This window comes from Eriocheir sinensis, chromosome 38, assembly GCF_024679095.1.
Source record: "Eriocheir sinensis breed Jianghai 21 chromosome 38, ASM2467909v1, whole genome shotgun sequence".
Lineage (NCBI taxonomy): Eukaryota > Metazoa > Arthropoda > Malacostraca > Decapoda > Varunidae > Eriocheir > Eriocheir sinensis.
Window position 1 is genome coordinate 12,447,139 of NC_066546.1, and position 23,350 is coordinate 12,470,488.

At 41.8% G+C, this 23,350-nt stretch overlaps 1 long non-coding RNA gene across 1 annotated transcript in view; it reads right to left on the bottom strand.

The window, feature by feature from the left end:
* Positions 1-23,350, bottom strand: part of LOC127008678 (uncharacterized) — a 200,516-nt gene that overhangs the window by 65,768 nt on the left and 111,398 nt on the right. The window contains exon 3 of the long non-coding RNA XR_007761244.1: positions 15,193-15,229. This is a non-coding gene — a long non-coding RNA (uncharacterized LOC127008678). The remainder of the gene's footprint in view (positions 1-15,192; positions 15,230-23,350) is intronic.

The window sequence follows — 23,350 nt, forward strand, 5'->3', positions numbered from 1 at the left end:
GAGGAGGAGGAGGAGGAGGAGTAACAGGGAGAGGAGGAGGATAGCGGGAAGGAAGGGAGAGAGGGATGGAGGGAAAGGGAGGGAAGTCTGTGTACCTCTGAGACGGGGGATAGAGGGATAAGGAACATGCGGGGTACGAGTTGGTAAAACGAGATGGTATTTTTTTACATTAAGCAAGACAATTTAAAATCAATATACAAAACAATAAAAAAAAATCCCACTGAGCGCTGCTTCAAAAAAAAAAAAGGATTGAAGAGAAGTCACTTTCGTATGGAGAGGTGTTTTGATACTCTATATAGGTGAAGGCGGAGCAGAAAAAAAGATAGAGGGAAGAAATATGAATAAGAAGGAAAGAAGATAATGGTAAAGAGTGAACAGGTGAAGGAAGGTGAGGAGCAAGCGTGCAAGGTAAATGAACATGAGCGTGACAGCTTTTTCGTGGGGTGACAGAGTAGCAACAAATAGGTAGCGATGTGTTTTAGGGGAAGTGGAGAAGTAGATTATGAGCAGGCAGGTTGGTAAGTACGTAGAGAGGTAGGTTGCAAAGTGGGTTGACTGCTAGAAATGTAGGTAGGTGTATACTGAGAGGTAGATAGGTAGATAGGTTCATCGGCAGGTAGATAGATAGACTAATTAGACGGTAATTAGTTGAGAGAAAGGAAGGAAGGGAGAGAAAGGAAGAAAGGAATAGAGAGAAAGGAGGGAAGGAATGAAGAAAGGAAGGCGTGTAAGTAATTGAGAGAAAGGAAGGAAGGGAGAGAAAGGAAGAAAGGAATAGAGAGAAAGTAGGGAAGGAAGGAAGAAAGGAAGGCGTGTAAGTAGTTGTGAGAGAAAGGAAGGAAGGGAGAGAAATGAAGGAAGGAAGAGAAAGGAAGGAGACAAGGAAGGAAGCTGTGTAGATAGGACGATAAGAAGGTAGAAGGGCAGGATGACAGGTAGGAAGATACGTTAATGAGCAAGGTGAAAACGGGGGCAGGTAAGCAGGGCAGGAAAGGTGAAGGCCAGGGTCGTGCAGGTGACATGTGACAGGTGACGGGGGGGGTGGGGGGGTGGGGGGGGGCGCAGGCGAGCATCAATTATTCGCCGATACAAATTGTGAGTAGCAAATCTCATTCGTGGGAGTGCGAGGGACTTGTAAATACGCGAGCCAATATTGCTAATCTTTAATAATAATAAATGCTGATTCGCCGGATACATTTCTCTTCTTCACAATATCAATCACTTCGCTGCATTATTTTCTCTCTCTCTCTCTCTCTCTCTCTCTCTCTCTCTCTCTCTCTCTCTCATGACACAAAATACCAGGTAACATTATTAGATTTTTACCTGTCACCCCCTCCCTTCCCCCTACACCTGTCCCCCCCCTCTCCCTCCCCACCTCCTACCTGGCCTAACTAATTATCACCTCCACCTGGTCGTTACCTGCCGCCGCCCTCCAATCACAGCTCGCCGCCCTGCAATTACCGCGACGCACCTTCCAATCAGCGCCTCCCGCCCTCTCATCTTCGGCCGCCGCCTTCTAATCTAACAAGACGCCGACCGGATCATATTCTTTTCCTTTATTTTTACTTTTTTTTATGTTTTTTTTTTGTGTGTGTGTTGGTGAGTCTCCGTTGGGTGGTTTTGTGGTTGTTTATCGTGTTTTATTTGCTGTTTTTCTTCCTGTTTTTGTGCGTGTTTTTGCGTTTTTTTCTGCTTATTTTTCTTTTATTTGTCTTGCTGAGTCTGGGTTCGGCGATTTTTTTGGTTATTTTCCTGTTTCATTTTCTGTTATTTTCCTTTTTCTGTGTTTTGGTGTGTACGAATTTATGTCGATTTGCTTACCTCCACACACACACACACACACACACACACACACACACACACACACACACACACGCACAATAACACCTATACGTAACTAAACATGAATAAGAATAAAATAAAGATCCTAAAGAAAAAACACCAAACAGGATGAGAGAAAACACACACACACACACACACACACACACACACACACACACACACACACACACACACACACACGGGGGAACAGAAATGCATTTGTAACATTTCCCTGACTAGTGGAGGCAGAGAAAAAAAAATCCTGCTCTCTCACACACTCTCCCTCCCTCTCCTTCTCTCCCTCTCCCTCTCTCCCTCCCTCTCCTTGTCTCCCTCTCCCTCTCTCCCTCCCTCTCCTCTCCCTCTCCCTCTCTCCCTTTGACTCTAATTTCCTCATCTTTTAGTCAATCAATTACTCACAGTCGCCTCTCTCTCTCTCACTCTCACTCACTCACAATGACGAGGCAAGCTTTGGAGGGAGGGAGGAAGGGAAGAGGAGGAGGAGGAGGAGGAGGAGGAGAGAGAGAGAGAGAGAGAGAGAGAGAGAGAGAGAGAGAGAGAGAGAGAGAGAGAGAGAGAGAGAGAGAGAGAGAGAGAGAAACTTAAACCGTTATCTCATTCGTTTCACTTCGTCTTTTCCCTTCACATCTTTTTCCTCCTCCTTTTCTTCCTCCTTCCTTCTTCCATTCATTTCCTTTCTCCCATTTTCCCTTCTTTATTTACCTTATTCCTGTTCTTCCTATCTACTTTTCACGTGATTTTTTTTTTTCATTATTTTCTTCCCTCCTCTCCTTCCCTCTTTCCTCCCTCCACCCTTTTCCTCCACTTCCCTCCTTCTCTCCCATTTGCCTCTTATCTCTCCCACCACAGCCGTCTCTCTCTCTCTCTCTCTCTCTCTCTCTCTCTCTCTCTCTGCTCGAATATTTCCTCCTCTTCCCTCTTCTTCCTTTCCCTCCTTTCTCCTCCTCCTCCTCCTTTTCCTCTTCTCTTTCCTTTATTCTCTTTCTTATCGTTTTGCTTCTATTTGTTATTCCTTCGTGTCTTCTTTTCTTCTTCTTTTCTTCTTCTCTTCTACTTTTTATCAATATCTTCTCTCTTATCTTTCCTCTCCATCTCCTCTGTCTCCTTTGATCTCTTTTTATTTTCGGTTCTTTGTTTCCTTTTTCTCCCTCTCTTCCTCTCCCTCTCTCTCTCTCTCCTTTCTCCTCCCTTTTATCGTATTCCATCTCATTCCCTTCACTTACTCAGCATTCCTTCTTCTTCTCTCTGTTTCTCTTTTCTTCTTCTTTTCTTTTAATTTTGGCAACATTTGTTTTGATAATTCCTTCTATTCCTTGCATTTCCCATTTTCCTTTCTCTCCCTTTTCCTTTTCCTCTTCTGTTTCTTCCTTTATTCTACTTCTCCAACCCCTTCCTTCTTTTATCTGTCTCTGTTCCCTTTCTTCTTTGTCGTTATCTCTATTCCCCTCTTTCTACGTTTTATCTTATTTCCTTTCTTCTTTGTCTTCTCTTTTCCCTTCTTCCTATGTTTTATCCCAATTCCTCCATTCCTTTATTCTCTCTAATCAAAAGACATTCCTTCACTACCTCTTCTCTCATTCCCCTCTTTCTTAATCCTCCCTTCTTCTTCTTTGCATTCCTTTCTTTATCTTTTAATCTTCCTTCTTCTGTCTCCTTCTCTCCTTTTCCTTTCAATTCGCGTCTTCCTCAAATTCTTTCTAACCTTCCTTATCTTCCTCCTTCTTCACTCCATCGTCAGTTTGTCTCGTTTACTCTCTTTCAGTTTTCCTTCTTCTCTTTCCTCCTCCTTTTCCTTCTATTTTCCATCTTTCTCAAATACTCTTTTAATTTCCTTTCTCACATTCTTCATATTTCATTCCTTCCTCATCCTGTTTCTTTTACATTTTCTTCATTCTTTTTCTAGTTAATTTGCGCTCTTTCACCTCCCTCCTCAGTTCCTTTAATCACTTCCTCTTCCTAGTTTTCTCCTCCTTCCTTCATTCCTTCATTCCTTTGACTCCATTCCTCCATTCTTTACAGTTTTATTTCGCTTCTCATTGTCTCCTTTCTCCTTCTTTCTTTCTTCCTTCTCCCTTTCCCTTCCATCCTTCATTCTCTCAGTTTCCCAGAATTCCTTCACTCCTTCATATTTCCCTTCCTTTGATCTGCTTCCTTGATTCCTTCCTTCTCACTTTCCTTCTATTTTTCTGCCTATTCTCTTTTCCTACCTTCGTTTTAATTCATCTTCCTTTCTTTCCTTTTCTTCATTTTCTCTTTTCTTCAATCCTTTCATCCTTCCTGTGTTTTCTTTCCTTTAGTTTCTCTTTCCTCCAATCCTTCCCTCTTCTTTCTCTCCTTCATTTCCTCTTCTCTTCCTTCTTCCCTTCAGTTCCTCTTCCTAAATCTTCCTTTCTTCTCCTCCCTTTCCTTCAGTTTCGCTTTTTTTCAATTTCCTCTTCTCTCCAATCCTTTCTCTCCTTTCTCCTTTCCTTCACTTCCTCCTCCATTTCCTAACACACCTCCTTCTCCTTCCGTTCAATCCCTCATCTTCCTTTCAATCCCTTCTCCCTCCCTCCCTCTTCTCACCCAATCCCCCTCCTTCCCCCCTCTCCGCCCCCCTCCAACTAATCCCCTTGCCTGGCAGCTCACTATTAACCAATCATCCTCAACTTAACCAGGATTATCAGGTGGGATGACAAGAGGCTAACACTGGCTTGCGTCCTGAGGGGGGGGGGAAGGGGGGAAGAGGAGGGGATCCGTGTGTGGGGGGATTGGGGAAGGTGTCTGTCTGTCTGTCTGTCTGTCTGTCTGTCTGTTTGTCTGTCCAAAGCGTTGAGTGTGCCGAAATTGACTTCTCTTTCGGCCACCTCTTTTGATCCTTTTTTTTTTAGGAGCAGCGAGTAGCAGGCTTTTTTTTACTATTGTTTCCTTTTTTGTGCCCTTGAGCTGTCTCCTTTGATGTAAAAAAAAAAAATATAATAATCAAGGACCTGGGTGTCAAATCGAGCCAAACCTCAAATTCTCACAGCTATGAATTAACACAGAAAAGGCGCGAAAGATTTCAACCCTTAATAACATGTTCTTCATTGAGAAACGTCGCCTCCGAGGAAAACTGATCGAATGTTTAAAAATACTTAGCTATTTTACGAATGTGGACAAATCGAAACTGTTTATGGTCGATGACACATTTCGAACCACAAATAATGCCACGAAACTTAAGTGTAAACAAGTAAATTCCGACTACATCAATTTTTCTCCACCAACGTTGTAGTGCGAGAATGGAACGAACTCCCGCCTTCAGTGATTAAGTGCAGTGCGATTAACTCATTGGAAAACAAGCTTGACCGCCACTTCCTTCAACTTAACATTCACTGAAGTCGAAATGCAAAGTCCTGGTGGTATTTGATTTACTGTAATTCACTTAAGTTTACGGAAATAAAGGAAGAGGGGAATAAAAAGAGGAGGAAAACGGAGGAAAGAGGAAATAAGAAAGGAAAAACAAGAGAAAACAAAGGGAAGGGAAGAAATGGGAGAGAGGGAAATAGGAGAAAGAGCAGAAGAGGGAAAAATAAAGGAAACTGAAAGAAGGAACTATTGAAGAGGGAAGGACCATAGGATCTGTGTGGTCTGAATATCTATGTAAATATCTCTTCCCTGTTTCATGTAAGTTCGAGATCTCAGGCCAGCGATGTTTTCCTCTGTTTTTATCTCTATCTACCTGTCTATCTGTATCTATCGCTTCTATCCTCCAGTCCCTATACATATCAAGCATAAGCCGTAGTCTCCTCCTTTTATTCTATTTTTTCCTCTCCTCCAAGCTCTTCAAAACAATCAGCTTTTCCTTTCTGCCCTGGTGAGCTTTCCCTTCCTTTCCCTCACGATCCTGTCACTCTTTTCCTCTCCAATATATTTATTTTTCTCTCCTCGGGTAAATATTACTTACCGTGAACATATCTAACGTCTCCTTGAAGATTATCGCATTTGTGTTCCACTTATTCACCAGAGGAGGGAAAATTGGGGAAAAAAATAGTTATAAAAAAGAGGAAGCAAGTAAAAGGGAGAGGAGAGAATGGGAAACTGTATAAGGGAGGAAACAAGAAGGGGGAAGAAGGGAGAAGAAGAGGGGAATGGGAAGAAGAGGGGAAGGAAGGGGAATGAAAAGGGAAAAGTGGGAAAGGTATGGGAAGGAGAAAGGAATGAAGGGAAAGGATGGGGAAAAATAAAAAAGAAATGAGGGGATAGGAAGGGAAACGAGGGAAAGATGATGGGAAAGAAGGGATGGGAAATGAAGGGAAAGATGGGAAATTATGGGAAAATGAAGAGAAAGAGGGAAAATGGGGAGAGGAGTGGATAAGGATAGGAAAGAGAGGGACAAGAGGGAAAGAAGGAAACAAGAGAAGGAGAAGAAAATGGTAAAGGAAAGGAAGAGAAAACATGAAAACAGAGGAAGAGGGGAAAAAAGAAGGGAAAATAAGGAAAAAGGAAAGGAGAAATGGGAGGAAGGAGGGAAAAAGAAGAGGGAAAAAAAGGGAAACTGGAAGAAAGGAGGAAAAAATAGGAGGAAGGGAAATTAAAAGGAAAAACAGAGAAAAAAGTAAATCAAAGAAGAAAAAGGAAAGTAAGGAAAACAGGGGGAGGGGATGAAGAGAGGGGGAAAAGCGACAGGCGGGGAAAATGGGAGGGACAGTAGCAGGAAAAGACCGTCCCATATTTTGCCGGGAAAAGAGAAAAGAAAAGGAAAGAAAGGAAAACAGAAAGGAGGGAAAATATGGGAAAACAGGAATAGAGAAGGGAAAAAAGTGAAAAACAAGAGAAACTGAAAGAAGGAAATTAAGGAAGAGGGGAATGAAAAAAAGAGGAAAACGGAGGAAAGAGGAAATAAGAAAGGAAAACAAGAGAAAACAAAGAGAAGGGAAGAAATGGGAGAGAGGAAAGAGGAGGAAAAAGAGGAGAAGAGGGAAAAATAAAGGAAACTGAAAGGAGGAACCATTGGAGGGGGAAGGAAGGGAAAACATGAAAACAGAGGAAGTTGGGGAAAAGAGGGGAAAACAAGGATGAGGGGGGGGGAGGGAGGATGGGGAAGGAGACAGGCGGGGTAGAGAGGGGAGGGACAGGTTCAGGAAAAGAGCGGCCCATGTTTTGCCGGGAAGGATCTGATTTCAATACAATTTGGTTTTATGGGCGTCTTTCACGGCAGCGGAATCCTGAAGAATTGTGTTGAGCGCCCCCTCCACCCCCCCCCCCCTTCCCTTTCTCTCCCTTCCCTTCCCTCCCTTTCCTCCCCCTTCCAACCTTCCGCCTCCTCACCTCCCTTCTACTTCCTCCCTTACATCCAATTTCTTCCCTTCAACAACCGTTCTCAGTCTTCTGTTTCCTCCGCCTCCTCCTCCTCCTCTTCTTTTTCTTCTTCTTTCTCCTCTATCTTTTTTTTTGTCTTCATTCTTCCTCTTCTTCATCTCTAGTTATCTTCCTCCTCCTCCTCCTCTTCTTTTTCTTCTTCTTTCTCCTCTCTCTTTTTTTTGTCTTCATTCTTCCTCTTTCTCTTCCTCTTCCTCCATTCCTTCCTTTCTCCCTTCCTGCTTTCATTCCTTTCTTCCGTATCTTAGAATTACCTCTTTTCCTCCTTTCCCATTACTTTCCTTCCTCCATTATTTTCTTCATTTCATTCTTTATTCTACTACCATTCCTTCGTCTTAATTCTCCTTTATTCCTTCTTACTCATAAAATTCCTTCCCTTTTACTCCTTTTCTTCCCTTCCTCCTTTTTCCTCGTCTTTATACTCTTCATTCTACACATTTATTATCTCCCTTTCCTTCTCTTCCTCTTTTCTTCTTTCCTTCACTATTTCCTCTTCTGCATTCTTCACATTCACTGTCTTTCCTTGTCTTCCCTATCATCGTCTTTCTCTTCTCTCTTCTATCTCTTCTCCTACCTCTCCTTCTCCTCATTCTTACTCTCCTCACTCCTCAATCATTCTCTGTTGCTCTCTTACTCTCTTTCTCTCTTTTTTCCTTTCTCTTCCTTCATTTGCATTTCTTCGGCACTAAAGGATCGTTCACTTATCTTTTACTTTTCTCTCTTTTCTCTCTCTTTCTCTTCCTTCCTCCCTCAGATCACTATTCCTCTTCGTTTCTTTTTCCCTCTCTCTCTTTTACTTCATCCGTGTCATCTCTCCTACGTCATAAATCCTTCTCTCTCTCTCTCTCTCTCTCTCTCTCTTACCTTAGTTTTTATCAACAATTCTGTCTTTAAATCTTCTGGTTTCACTTTCCCTCTCATTTCATAATCTCTTCCCTCCTCCTCCTCCTCCTCCTCCTCCTCCTCCTTCCTTCCTCTTCCTTCATCCTCTTGCTGTCCCTGTTTCTTGCCCTTAATTTTTATGACACCGTGTGGAAAAGGACGACCAGGAGGAGGAGGAGGAGGAGGAGGAGGAGGAGGAGGAGGAGGAGGAGGAGGAGGAAGAAGAAGAGGAGGAGGAGGAGGAAGAAGAGAGAGTACGAAGAGAATTAGTAGAAAAAAAACACACATCTTGATATCGTAAAATCGGCTTTGAATCCTTGATGTGTGTGTGTTTGTGTGTGTGTGTGTGTGTGTGTGTGTGTGTGTGTGTGTGTACGTAAACAGGTAGAAACTCATTACCTTTATGCTGCAGGTTAATGAAACTAAATCTCACACACACGCACACACACACACACACACACACACACACACCATCAGCATCACATCACCTGAGACTTTAATATCCCACCTGCATGACCCACTATCCCAGGGGGCCCACAGGTATGGAAGCTAATTGCCCCGCACACACCTGCCCACCGCGACAGGTAAATCAGGACAGGTGTGTTGGGGCCGATTCACCTGGTTAGTACATTATTTGTGTGCGAGAGGGGGAGGGGGAGGGGGTGAAGAGGGGGGCTGTTTGTGTGAGGGATATGTGTGTGTGTGAGGGGGGAGGAGGAGGATGGGAGAGGGGTGTTTGTTTGTGTGTGTGTGTGTGTGTGTGTGTGTGTGTGTGTGTGTGTGTGTGTGTGTGTGTGTGTGTTCCATTCGTCCACTTTACAATTTTCCTTATTTCTTCTTCCTCATATTTTCTTCTCCTTCCTCCTCTTTTTCTCTATATTTTCCTTTCTTTTCTTACTCTTTCTCCTTTTCATGTTATTTTTTTCGCTTTTTCTTCATTCATTTTTCCTACAGTTCGCCTATTTTTTTTAACTTCCTCTTTTCTTGCATCCTTTCCTTTTCCTTATTCCTCCTCTCGTGTGTGTGTGTGTGTGTGTGTGTGTGTGTGTGTGTGTGTGTGTGTGTGTGTGTGTGTGTTTCAGCCAAGTGAATTCTGATGCTGTTCCGAATGCAAGACACGTGACTAAAACTGCTTCGAGATCTGGAAAAGTCAACTGATACTTTGTGTGACCAATTACAGTTCAATTAGCAAAACGTCAGTTCCCGCTAAAACCCTGAAGGCCGTGGCAACAAAAGGGTTCGAGATCATCATAAGAAACCGGGACTAATTACTGACCCACTGCACGGTTTCAAAAAGAGCAGATCATGTCTTTCAGTTTTGTGCCCCTATAGCAGTGCAAATGTGATGTGAAAGTATGGAGCTGGATTTGAGCGTGGACCAGATTTTTGAGTCTATTAGAGAAAGTAAAAAAATAAGCAGTAAGAGAAATGCGTAAAGATGCGAAAGTATGGAGCTGAATTTGAGCGTGGACCAGATTTTTGAGTCTATTAGAGAAAGTAAAAAAATAAGCAATAAGAGAAATGCGAAAGTATGGAACTGGATTTGAGCGTGGACCAGATTTTTTACTCTATTAGAGAAAGTAAAAAAATAAGCAATAAGAGAAATGCGTAAAGATGCGAAAGTATGGAACTGGATTTGAGCGTGGACCAGATTTTTTAGTCTATTAGAGAAAGTAAAAATATAAGCAATAAGAGAAATGCGTAAAATTGCGAAAGTATGGAACTGGATTTGAGCGTGGACCAGATTTTACAGTCAATTAGAGAAAGTAAAAAAATAAGCAATAAGAGAAATACGTAAAGATGCGAAAGTATGGAACTGGATTTGAACCTGGCCTAGATTTTCAGTGTTATCCTCAGAGGTTGTCATATGAAGTAAAAAATGAAGGAAATACGTGGAAATGTGAAGGTATGAAACCGGATTATACCGTAGCTTAGTTGTCAGAAATAGATACCGTGGTCTAGTTGTCAGAAGTAAACAAGTCAAATTTACTACCAAATCTGACTTGACCAAGCGGCGGGCTGAAGATGTGTATGCCTGGAAAATTAAATGATCATAAGTCATGGCACCAGTGGTCTTGACGAGGAGATTGAAAATATGAGGAGTTAGAACGACTGCAAATGACACAACGATTGGCAGGCTTATCTGAACTGACAATGATGCTCGATTCTTGAAAGGGAAGTCGACTTAGTATTAGCGAGTGTCCTTGACTTGGCTTATGAAGAAATAACCTTTAAACAAATACGTACCAACATGAATAAATGACCTTTGCTTGACTATGAAAAAGACACTTTCTATAAATATCACTTTTGACATCAGTAGGTGCTCTTTGATGGACTTATAAACAAATACGAAATAACTGTCATAATAGATAGCGTCCTTAGCCTGACTTACGAAGAAGCAACCTTTATACAATATTCGCAAACTTTAACATCAGTAAGTGACAATCTGAAACAGACTAACGAAGAAGCAACCTTTATACAATATTCGCAAACTTTAACATCAGTAAGTGACTTGGGATTGACTGAGGAAGAAGCAACCTATATACAAATTACCATAAGCTTTTACCTCACCATCTGTAACACAATTAAAGAAGTGTCCTCTGCTTGAATTACGAAGAAACAACTTTAATGGAAATACTAGCGACTTAACATTAACAAGTGTCCTCTGCTAGAATTAAGAAGAAACATGCAAATATTCATAAAACATCGCTTAACTAAGAACTAAACAACATTCACTCAAATACCAACTTTACCAATATGTGACATTTGCTTAACTAAAGGGGTTATCACACTGGGTAAATTTTCTGTGGATCTTCAGTCAAACCACGATTTCCGCTAGCGTTCTCATTTGTTTCTTGTTATTGCTGCTGCTGATGATGATGATGGTGAGTAATACCGTCGTCCTTTGGTGAAATCTACCGTAGCCTTGGAAGATCGTGGACTCGTCAGAAAGCCACGGAAATAGGAGAACCACGCCAGCAGAAATCGTGGTTTGACTGAAGATCCACGGAAAATTTGCCCAGTGTAACAGCCTCTTAAGAAAGAAGCAACCTATACATAAACACTAACTTTAACATTAATGAGTTCCCTTTGCTTGACTTAAAAAGATCCAACCTTTACGTGAACGCTCATTAACTAAGTGGCGATTCGCTATTCCCGGCAAGCAGAGACGCAACAGCTCCAGGGTCCTCGCTAAGCCGTGACCTCCGCCTAGCAGAGAAAAAAAGTGTGCATTCTAGGAGCCGCGGAAACACAGCATTAAGACATATTACCAGAAGCGGCAAGATTGGCACGGAAGGTTATCATCGCGCTGTTATCATCATTATTATAAGAAGAGTGAATCAAGACACCTCTCCGCCCGATATTGACCTCTCTTTTGGCTACTCTTGACAGGTATAGAGGTATAGAGGAAGGAGTGCGGATATTATAAGCAGCCTATTCAGTAGACCCCAAACATCTGAGACCCCGATAAAGAGAAAACGAAAGGGACAGCAATGAGGGAGATGCATTCAACATAACCTTTGCATGAACTTAACTTAATTTACCTGTATAGTTCTAGTTTACATGTTATAGATATTGCCGTAAAGGGTAAGTACAAAAGATAACCTTGGCATGAACTTAACTTGATTTACCTGTACAGTTCTAGTCTCCATGTTATAGATATTTCCGTAAGGGGTAAATACATCAGAGAGGAAACAAACGACGATAAGATAAGAAAAGATATCAAAACAAGGAATAAAAGAGAAAAAAGAGAAAAGATAGACTAATGTAAAAGATAGAAAAATAGATCGAAAATATAGAAAAAAGAGAAGAAATGGTGGCTAATAATTTGACAGTAAAAGGATAACTTAATTGGAACATCGAAAATTGCGTTGCCAAGAGACGAACGAAAAAAGAAAGAGAAAACAAGGACAAAAAGAAACTGAAAACACATAGAAAAGTGGAAAAATAGATAAAAAATATAGAAATAGGAGGATAAAAATGAGAGCTTCTATAAATCGCACGTAACATGATAATTAAAAACAGAAAACACAGAGAAAGGTGGAAAAATCGATCGAAAATGAAGAAGACGAGGAGAAAAAATGAGAGCTTCTATAAATCGCACGTAACATGATAATTAAAAACAGAAAACACATAGAAAGATGGAAAGATCGATCGAAAATAAAGAAAACAAGGAGAAAAATGAGAGCTTCTATAAATCGCACGTAACATAATTAAAAACACCTAAATTTGCGCTGCTAAAAGAGGCAAAAAAATAAAGAGGAAATGCAGTGACCTGAGACTGACGAAAAAAAAAAAAAAATGCAGTGACCTGAGACTGACGAAAAAAAAAAAAAAAATGCAGTGACCTGAGACTGACGAAAAAAAAAAAAAAATGCAGTGACCTGAGACTGACGAAAAAAAAAAAAAAATGCAGTGACCTGAGACTGACGAAAAAAAAAAAATGCAGTGACCTGAGACTAAGAGCAAGACATCAACATAATTTACCGTACAGTTCTAGTCGCCATGTTATCGAGAGAATACACAGAAAAGAAAAGAAAAAAAAAACGGACCTATAAATAGACAGTAATAGGAAGAATTAGACGTTTAAGTGTATGTTGCCAAGAAAGAAAGACGAACGAGATGTAGTTGAGGATGAGTTTAAATATCTGAATAAGTTAAAATATCTAAAGTTAAAACCACGAAATAAGTTAAAATATGTTAATAAGGTATATAAACGTAGCCAAGAGAGACAAACGGTATGCAGTGACCTGAGAAAGACTAGAAGAAGGTTAGGAGGAGGTTCAACAAATATAACAAGATACTCCTATTGTGAAAGACCTCAAAATAGGACTCGAATCAACGCAAAGGGTTCGAGGCTTATAAATTCAGATTCACGAGAGACAAAAGGCAAAAATCGCTTTGGAAAGGTAATTGAAAGACTAGAAGAAGAAGAGGAGGAGTTTCAACATATATAACAAGATACTCCTATTGCAAAAGACCTCAAAATAAGACTCGAATCTGTGAAAAGGGTTCCAGGCTAATAAATTCAGTTTCCTTAGAGACAAAAGGCAAGAATCGCTTTAGTAAGGTAATTGAGGAATGGATTGGACTCAGCAGAAGTTTTGTGGTTAGTGGAAATATATATGGGGGAGACTTTCAAGGGCAGATTCGATGACTTAATGGTTGAGGATGAAAGAGTGCGATGGAGTTGAGATGGCCTTTGAAGAGAATCTGACTCCTTGCTGACTTCTTGATCCTCTGTGTTTTTGTTTGTGGTTTATTGTTACGTGTTCTTGTTGTTGTTTATTTTCCATCTTCTTTCTCGTTTTCTTTTTCTTATATTAGTTTTTTTTTATTATTTTCCTTTTATATTTTTTTATAGTTTTTTTCAATTATTTTTTATCTATTCATTCTCTTTGTATCTATTTTTTTCCAATTTTTACTTCTCTATTTTTTTTTCAAACCCTTACTATTTTTCCTATCTCTTTCGATCTTTATATATACATTTTCAGTCTTTTTTATAGTTTTCAATCTATATCTACATTTTAATCTATCTTTTCTAACCTCTTTAAAATTTTCTTCTCTTTCTTCTCATTTTTCTTTATGTTTTTTCATCTTTTCTTGTTAACTCTTTGCTCGTTTATGTCTTCTACGCTTTCTTTCTCTTGTATTTCCCTTCTGAACGATTCTATCATTCTCAATCTATATCGATATTTTAATCTATCTTTTTCTAACCTCTTTAAAAAAATTCTCTTTCTTCTATTTTTCTTTGTTTTTTCACCTTTTCTTGTTAACTCTTTGCTCGTTTATGTCTTCTACGTTTTCTTTCTCTTGTATTTCCCTACAGGACGATTCTTGAGTGGCCGGTAACCAAGAATATTACAACTTTAGATAATTCTCTGAACAAACAATATGGCCCCTTTCTCATCTCTCCTTCCATTTGCCGAAGTCTTCTTATCCTAATGCCTTCATTCTTCCTGACATCCCTCTTCTCCTCCTCGTCTTCGTCATCTCCTCCTCTCCCAATCTTCATGTTTTATCTCCCTCCACTCTCATCTCTAACAATTTAATAGCTTTTACCCTCCCTGTCTCCCTCTCCCTTCCTCTCCCTGACTCTCCCTCCCTTCTATTCTTCTCTCCCTTGTCACCCACCCACTTGTCCTCCTCTTCCTCTCTGTCTTTATCTTCCCTCCTCCTCCTCTTCCTCCTCCTCTCCTACGTCGTTATGAGTTCCTGTACGTCTATAAAATTGAGCTTCTAATCCCTCGCATGATGGACTCTGCCTTTAGTCTGATGCTAAAATATCTCGCCCTCTGCTTATCCTCTCTCCTATAGATTTCCCCCGACCGTCAGTTGGATAGGTGGAGGGGTGGGGGGAGAGGGCCATGAGGAGAGATAAATGGGGAGAGGGTTCGTAGGTAGGAAGACGGAAGAGGACAAACAGAAGGGAAGGGAAAAGATGAAAAGGTTGAAGAAGAGAAGAGGAACATGAAGAAGAGAAATGGTTGGGGAGAATACAGAAGTGAGGTAGAGGGGAAGAGGAGAAAGAAGGAAGGGAGGGGAATAGATGGAATGGTGGAAGAAGAGAAAAGGGAAATGAGGAGAAATGAAGGGAAGGATATAAGTGAGGCAAGACGGTTGGTGGATAGCAGAAAGGAAGAGGAAAGAAAGAGATGGGAAGGAAAAAATGGAAAAGGCTGAAGAAGGGAAGAGGAACGTGGAGACATGGATAGAGAGAATACACAAGTGAGGTAGAAGGGAAGAGGAGAAAGAAGGAAGGGAAGATAAGGGAAAAGATGGAATGGTGGAAGAAGGGAAAAGGGAAATGAAGAGAAATGAAGGGAAGGATATATAAGTGACGTAAGACGAATGGTGGACAGAAGAAAGGAAGAGAAAAGAAAAAGATGGGAAGGAAAAAAAATGGAAGAGTGGAAAAAGGGATAGAGGAAAAAAAACGGAAATGAAGGATAAAAAATAAAAAGGAAGTGGATGAAGGAGGATAAAATGCAAGAATTCGAATGGGATTACCACAGAGAGAGAGAGAGAGAGAGAGAGAGAGAGAGAGAGAGAGAGAGAGAGAGAGAGAGAGAGAGAGAGAGAGAGAGAGAGAGAGAGAGAGCAGGTATACAGGTAACTCTCACTACTTACCTGTGTGGCGTGACTCAAGGTGTGTGACGGGGCGCGGCTGAGGGGAGAAACAAAACACATATAAACAAATGAATCAATGAAGAAAGAAAGAAAGGGAAGCAAGAAAGAGAGAATAAATGAATAAGAAATGTGAATAAATAAATAACGATAAAAGGAAATAGGAAGGGAGAAACAAAACACGTATAAACAAAGGAATCAATGAAGGAAGAAAGGAAGCGAAGCAAGAAAGAGAGAATAACTGAATAAGTAGAGATGTGGATGAATAAATAACGAGATAAAACACAATGAATAACCAATGACGTGAATAACTAAAAATGGAGAAAATAAACTAAAATGAAAACAAACGAAATAACTTGGGAATTAGGAAACAAAATGACGAACCAACTTACAAAAAAAAAAAACCTAACAAACAAGAACACTAACCAAGGGACGAACAAACAAATTAACGTTGAAACAAACAGTTGATAAAAAAAAAGCGAAAAACCTAAAACGAACGAACGAATTAACGAAAAAACAACAACGAAAATAACAACGAAAAGTCCCGTTTGGTTTCCTCAACTTTCTTACCTTAAATATCGACACTAAACACTATACAAGGAATTTTCGAGGTCTTTAGTAATGGTTTGGGAGCTTACTAAACCATCATGGCGGACTGTGAAAGTGGCCCCAAGAATATACGGTAAAACGGACCTAAGAAAACAACAGGAGAAAAGCGACATACTTACCCTCTTTCCTTATGTACTGTATATAATTTTATCTCTCTCTTTTATGTGTACTTTGCCTTCAGTAACTTCTCTTTCCCTCCCACGTAAGCCCAAGGTGGCACAGACGACGAGGCACAGATAAGAAACTCACACAACAACTTAAAGAGGAACGGACATCTTTCCCTCTTTCCTTATGTACAATTTTTATTTTTAGCTTCCCGTTCACGCTAACTCTCCCTTCGCACATTTTCCTTTGCCTCCCACGCCCGCCAAGGATGACCAACAGGACGAGGCAGCGATACAAACCTAAAAAAAAACTATTAACTCTCTATATATACTTCTTTTTTAGCCCCTCTTTCCTTATGTACAATTTTTATTTTTAGCTTTCCTTTCACGCTAACTCTCCCTTCGCACATTTTCCTTTGCCTCCCACGCATGCCAAAGATGACCAACAGGACGAGGCGGCGATACAAACCTAAAAAAAAATATTAACTCTCTATATATACTTTTTTTCAGCCCTCTCTTGTATGGTAACTTTTCCTTCACTAAATTCAGCCAAGATTACCAACACGTCGAGATGGTGATTCGTACCTAAGAGAACAACCTTAATGAAGAATGAACTCCTTTCTTTCTTTCCTTATATATTGTTGTTGTTTTTGCCTTCATTTTCACGCTAACTTTCCCTTTACTAACTTTTCTATTCCTCCCACACACGCCAAAGCTTATCCGAAAGACGAGTTGGTGGTACGAAGTTAAAAAAAACAAAAGAATACATAGTTATTTCACCGCTTTCCTTATGTAGTTACTTTTCACCTATTTCATACGAGCTTTCCTTTCCTTCTTACTTTCCTTACTTACTTACTTTCACTTACTTTCACTCACTCACTCACTCACTTTCACTTACTTTCCTCCCCACCCACGCACTCCAAAAATCACCAACAAGATTATAAGAGAGGGTGACATGAACCGGAGAAGACATAAGGGGAGAGAGCTAATGGCAATTTCCTCCTATGTACTCTTCTTCACCTTGTCTTCCACGCGACCTTTCCCTTCATATCCCTCTCGTCCCCTCCCGCCCACGCCAAAGATTATCAACAGATCCAGGTGTTGATACGAACCTAAAATAACACTGGGATGAAAGAGGGCGAGCGCTCCGCCACGCTAATCCTTCCTTACGCTATTGAACGTTGGGTCAGGGCGAAGGCGTGGAGGTGAGGTATTAATGCCGGTACAAAGAGTGACATCGGGGTGCTAGAATCAATCAGCCGTGTGTGGAGGGGGAAGATGGAAAGTTTCGTTTAGTCGGCGCAACATCCGTGGTCATACGCCGGGGGGGGGCGGGTATATGAGTGTGTGTTCGCGGAGGATGGTCGTGTTTGAAATAAAGGTTGAAGGATTGTTTGCTTGTGTGTGTGTGGGTTATCGTTAGTTTTCTTTTCACAATTTAACAGTTCTTTCTCTTTCATACGACTGGCACTATCAATAACTTATTAATTAGCGACCGTATTCTAGCGATTTATATGTAACAGTTTTTACACGTCAGCCCTCAACTCCTACTCATTGCATCTAACTCTATAAAATTGTTTAGATAAATTAGTTCACATAAAACAATAATAATCACCATCTTAAAACGAAAACTATAACATCACAATTCATAATATAAAGATGAGGAACTATATCTATATTATCTACTGATTTTTCTCTTCCTAACTCATTCTTTTCTTCATTTCATTATTTTCCTCATCTTCCAGTATTTTCCTCACCTTTCAGTATTTTCACCTTTAATTAATTCATCCTTCATTATCTTTTCAATTTTTTCCCTCAACCTACACACAACACACAACGCTCTAATGATGAGTAACTTTCCCTTTCATTCATTCACTACAAAGATCTTTACTAAACGCTCTAATCATGAGTAACTTTCCCTTAATTCAGTCATTACTAAGATGATGAGTAACTTCCCCTTTCATTCATTCACTATTAAGGTATTTACTAAACGCTCTAATGATGAGTAACTTTCCCTTTCATTCATTCACTATTAAGGTATTTACTAAACGCTCTAATGATGAGTAACTTTTCCTTTCATTCATTCACTATTAAGGTATTTACTAACTCACCTCACTCACCTTTCCTTAACCAGTTTTTTATTCGTCACTATTTTCCTAATTCTTCATTCTGTTTTCCTCATCCAATAACCCCCAAATGATGACTCACTCTCCCTTTCACTCATTTATTCATTAAGGTCCTCACTAACTCACTTTCACCCACCTTCCTCAACCCTTAATTTAACACACTCTGCCTCCAAATAGTATAACTCATCGTATTTTCTCGGCCGGTCACTTCACAAAACTCATTTAATACCTCATTTCATCCACTTTAATTACGGGCTTCAAAGACTCAATTAATATTCCACGGTGTAATTGTTCAGCGCCTCATTATTATCTACCTTTTTTCATATATCATTTACCTGACTTTCCTCTCAACTAAATGCAGCGGTAGTATACTTTATCTTAATCCATCTCCGTCAACATAAGCACCACTCGGAACAATATTACCAAGGCGGCATTAAACGGTATTAGAAGCTCTCTGTAAACCATTTTCAGCTATTTCATTATGATTTGTAACAAGTGTGCGTCTATGTAATCTTTCCCTAAGGCGTTTCCGGTTCAAGGAGTCTCTCAACGTGTTTTTCTTTTTTATAATCAAAACTTTTACTTCATTTTAGACATTTAATCTACGTATAGTTCCCCTTCAATATTTGCATACGACTCTATGTTACGGAGACGAGCACTGAGGCAACGTGTATCTCTAGTGTATGGCCTCGACTTTACCTCCCAGCCGTTCCCTTCCCTTCCCTCCCTTCGCCCAAGTCAGCGTGTGTTATTCCTCCCCCTAAAAAATAACATGAACGGGCCCCTGAATTATTCTCTCAACCCTTTTTAGTACATCTCTCTATTCCCTTTAAGAAAAACATCCCTACCTTTTACCTTTATATCTACGACTAATGAGGTAGTTCAGGAGCAAGGGATTATATTGACGAAGGACGGTAAGCTGCTTCTACTCTGATTAGACAACAATACATTCAACATTTTACTTATCGTCACTATCTCCTCCCTTCTGTCCTCTTCCTGTCTTCTTCTCTCTTCCTCCTCCCTCTCTTCCCTCCTATCCTCATTCTCCCTTTCTTTCTTCCTCTCTCCTTTCATTCAGTTTTCCTTCCACTTCCTTCTCAATCCTTCACTTTTTCCCTCTTTTCTTTTCTCCATTCCTTTCCCGTTTTTTTTTCTTTGATTCGGTTTTCCTTCCTCTATTCTCCCCGATCTTACACTCACTTTCACCCTTTTCAACCTCTATTTCTCTTTCTCTCTTCCTCTCCTCTTTTATTCATTCATTCACTCTTCCTCTCTCCTTCCTTCTCTGTCTTTCACTTTCTTCCCTTTCTCCCTCTCTTCCTCTCTTCTGTTCTCCTTTATTCATTCTGTATATCTTTCTCTTATTACTCTTTCTTCCATTTCCTTTTTTATTCATTCATTAATTCTTCTCTCTATTCCTCTCTCCCTCTCTCCATCCATTCCTACCTCACTCTCTCCTATCTCTACGAATTTATCTGTTTTCTTTCATTTTATTCTCACATTCTTCTCTCCATCTCTCCCTGCTTCCCTCCCTTCTCTAACTTAACTTTCTCTTCTTCATACATTCACTCATTCCTCTCTCTCCCTCCTTCCCTTCCTCCCTCAATCCCCTTTTCTCTCTACTCCTTTCTCTTCTTCATTTCACTCCCTCATTCCTCGCTCTGCCTCCCTCCCTCCCTTCTCTTAACTTCTTCCTCTTCTTCATTTCATTCACTCCTTCCTCCTTCCCCCCCCCCCCTCTTCCTCACGTGTACCATATATTTATTCTTCATTGATGTTTCCTTGTGCCATCTTATTTTTTTTTTATTGCCGACCATCTTGCCCGCCGGAGATCCAATACAGTTTGTCTGTCTTTATATTTGACAGCTGTGGTCTCCTTCCTTTTCTTTTACTGTCTCAAGTGAGGGGAGGGAGGGGAGGGAGGATGAGGGGGGGGGGGAGAGAAGATGAGTGGGGAGGAAAGAGAAGGGGGAGGGAGGGGAGAAATTGATCACTTATTGGAAGGGAAAGAAAGATAGGAAAAGGGTCAGAAATCAAACCGGAGGGAGGGAGGGGGGGAGGGGTGACCTGAGATGAGGGAGGGGTAGGAAGGAAGGGAGGAAGGGGATAAAATTGGTCACTTATGAAGGAGGGGGAAGAGGGGGAAGGAAAAGGAGAAGGGTCAGAAATCGAAGCGGTGGGAGGGGGGAAGAGGGGGAGAGAGGGGGGGAGGGGTGACCTGAGATGAGGGAGGGGAAGGAAGGAAAAAAGGGAGGAAGGGGAAGAAATTGGAGGGAGAAGAGGGGGAAGGTAAAGGAGAAGGGTCAGAAATCGAAGGGGGGGAAGGGGGGTGAGGGGGAAGAAGGGGTGATTTGAGAAAAGGGAGAAGAAAAACCGGATAAAGTAAATGAGAAAGATAGAGAAAAAGGATAGGAGGTCAAAATGAAAAAGGGAAGGAAAGGAGAACAAGGACAGATGAAAGGAAAACAATTAGACGAAGGGTATTAAGAAAGAGGTGATTATAAAACTTACTATAAAACGTCTTAAGGGATACTTTTTAAGGTGAATAAAGGCAGATGCAGATATGGGCTAAGGGAAAAATTTAAAGGGCCCGTTCATGGTATTTCTAAAGGAAAGGAAAGACCTGATGGAAGGGAAGGGAAGTAGAGGAGGAAAGGGAAAACAAGCAGAGGAAAGGAAAGGGAAGGGAAGAGAAGGGAAGAGAAGAGAAGAGAAGGGAAGGGAAGGAAAGGAAAGGGAAGGGAAAGAGAGGGGAGGGAAGGGAAGGAAAGGAAAGGAAAGGGAAGGGAAGGGAAGGGAAGAGAAGGGAAGGGAAGGAGAGGAAAGAGAAGGGAAGAGAAAAGAGGGAAGGGAAGGGAAGGAAAGGGAAGGAAAGAGAAGAGAAGAGAAAAAAAGGAGAAGATTGGAAGAGAAGAAAAAAAAGGGTTATTTAGTGTTCAATGAAGTAGGTTAGAGGTGGTTAGGAGGTGTCATAAGGAAAATGTATAGGCCTCTCTCTCTCTCTCTCTCTCTCCTCCTCCCTCCTCCTCCTCCTCCTCCTCCTCCTCCTCCTCCTCCTCCTGGATAAGCCCCGCATATCCACTCATACCAAGAACCTATTTCCTTCCTCTTCTCTTCCTCCTGTACCTAAAACCTGACAACCTTTCCTTCTTATCCCCTCCTCATCCTCCTCCTCCTCCTCCCCCTCCTCGTGTGCTCCTCTTTCCTCCACTTCCTCCTCCTCCTCAACACCTACGCTTCTCCCTTTCCTCCTCTTCCTCCTCCTTCTCCCTCCTCTCCTCCTCCTCCCTCCTCCTCTCCTCCTCCTCACCCTCCTTCTCCTTTCCTCTCCTCTTTCTCCTCCTCCACTTTCTTCCCTCTCTTCCTCCTCTCCCTCCTCCTCCCTCTCTTCCTTCTCCTCCCTCCTCCTCTCCTCCTCCTCCTCCTCCCTCCTCCTCTCCCATTCCCTCCTCCTCATCCTGCCCTCCCCTCCTCCTCCTCCTCTCCTCCTCCTCCACTCTCCTCCTCCTTTTTCAACGCTCGGGTCGGTGGATCGCGTGGTCAGGGGCTCAGCGGATCAGCTCCAACATCTTTATATCATTTTCCCAAATTAAAGTGTCACTGAAAAGAGATAAATGAGACGTCAATAATCCCGGCATTACGCTGATGAACGGTATTGAGACGAGCGCCCGGGGGATTTGACCAGAAGCATTGGATAAGGAATATGTCAGGAGGGAGGCCGCCGAGGAGGGAAGGGAGGGGTGCTGGAAGAGGGAGAGGAAAGGAAGGAAGGAAAGTGGGTGGGGAGATGAGGAGGCTGGCTTGGAGGAAGGACAGGGAGAGGGAAGGAAGGAAAGTGAGTGGAGAGATGAGGAGGCTGGCTAGGAGGGGAAGGGAGAGGGAAGGAAGGAAAGTGGGTGGGGAGATAAGGAGGCTGGCTAGGAGGAAGGGAAAGGAAAGGGAAGGATACTGAAGGAGACGGAGGGAAAAAAGTAGGAGGGAAGGGAGAAGGAGGGAAGGAAGGGAAGGAGGCTACAAGAGAAGGAAAGAAAGTGAAAGGGAAGGGAGAGGGAGGGAGGAAAGAATACTGAAGGAAAGGAAGGAGGCCGGGAAGAAGGAAGGGGAGGAGAGGGAAGGATACTGGAAGTCGAAAAATAAGGAACGTAGGATGGAGAGCGGCAAAGAGGAAAGGAGGGAGAAGGGAAGGGAGGGATGCTGAGGGAGAGGAAACATGGAAACATGGAAACATGGAAATGCAGGCAACAGAAAGCCTATTGGCTCATTACGAGGTCGCCCGCTTGGGTGATTTAATCTGCTCGACCGCCACTTGGGGCTTGGTGAGCAGATGAAAGCACCTCGATATTGAGGAGCAGATGGAAGCCCCTCGTTATTCAGTTTATTCCCGACGCAGCGAAATGACGGTCGATTCTATATTTGAAGGAGTTGATAGCATTCGCATTTACTACTTCTGAGGGAAGATTGTTCCAGTGGCGGATGACTCGTTTTGAAAAGAAACTCCTTCCAATGTCTGTGTTACATCGACTCGACTGAATGGGTAAACCGTTATTTCTAGTTCTTGAGTTGGTTTGCAGTTCAAAGAATTTGGAGTAATCGACGTTATTGAACTTTTTTAGATACTTGAAGACTTGAATCATATCCCCTCGTAGGCGTCTTTTCTCCAATGTAAAGAGATTGAGTCGCTTGAGTCGTTCCTCGGGTGAAGGGAAGTGGGAGGGAAGGATGCAAGGAATGAAAAGAGGGAGGGAAGGAGGGAAGACGGAAGAGAATGACAAAAAGTGGGAGGGAAGGAATAGAAATGAGAGATGATAGAAGGGGAAAGGAAGGTAAGTGAGAGGGAAAGGAGGAAAGGAAGGAAGAAAAGGCGAAAAATAGGAGGGAAAGAATAGAAATAAGAGATGATAGAAGGGGAAAGGATGGAAAGTGAAAGTGAAAGGAGGAAAGGAGGGAAAAAAAGGCGAAAAAGGGGAAGGGAAAGACGGTAGCTTAACAAGGATGCTAAATGGAAAGACCAAAAGAGGGAGAGAAAGAAGGATGCTGGGAGAGACCAGGAGGAGGGATGGTAGGAGAGAGAGTGAGGGAGAGGAGAGAGGAGTGCAGAAAGTGGGAGTCAGGGTGGAAGGGAGGAAAGACGGGAAGCAGGGAGGAGTACAAAAATAGCAGACAGGGAGGAATGAAAGGAGAGAAAGTGGGAAGGGAGTTTTGAGGGGGAGAGGGAGGCAGGGAGGGAGGAAGGATTGGGAGAGGAAGGAGGGATCGTACGGAAGATAGAAAACAGGGAGAAAGAAAAAGAAGGAAGATGAAAGACTGGAAGAGAATGAAAGC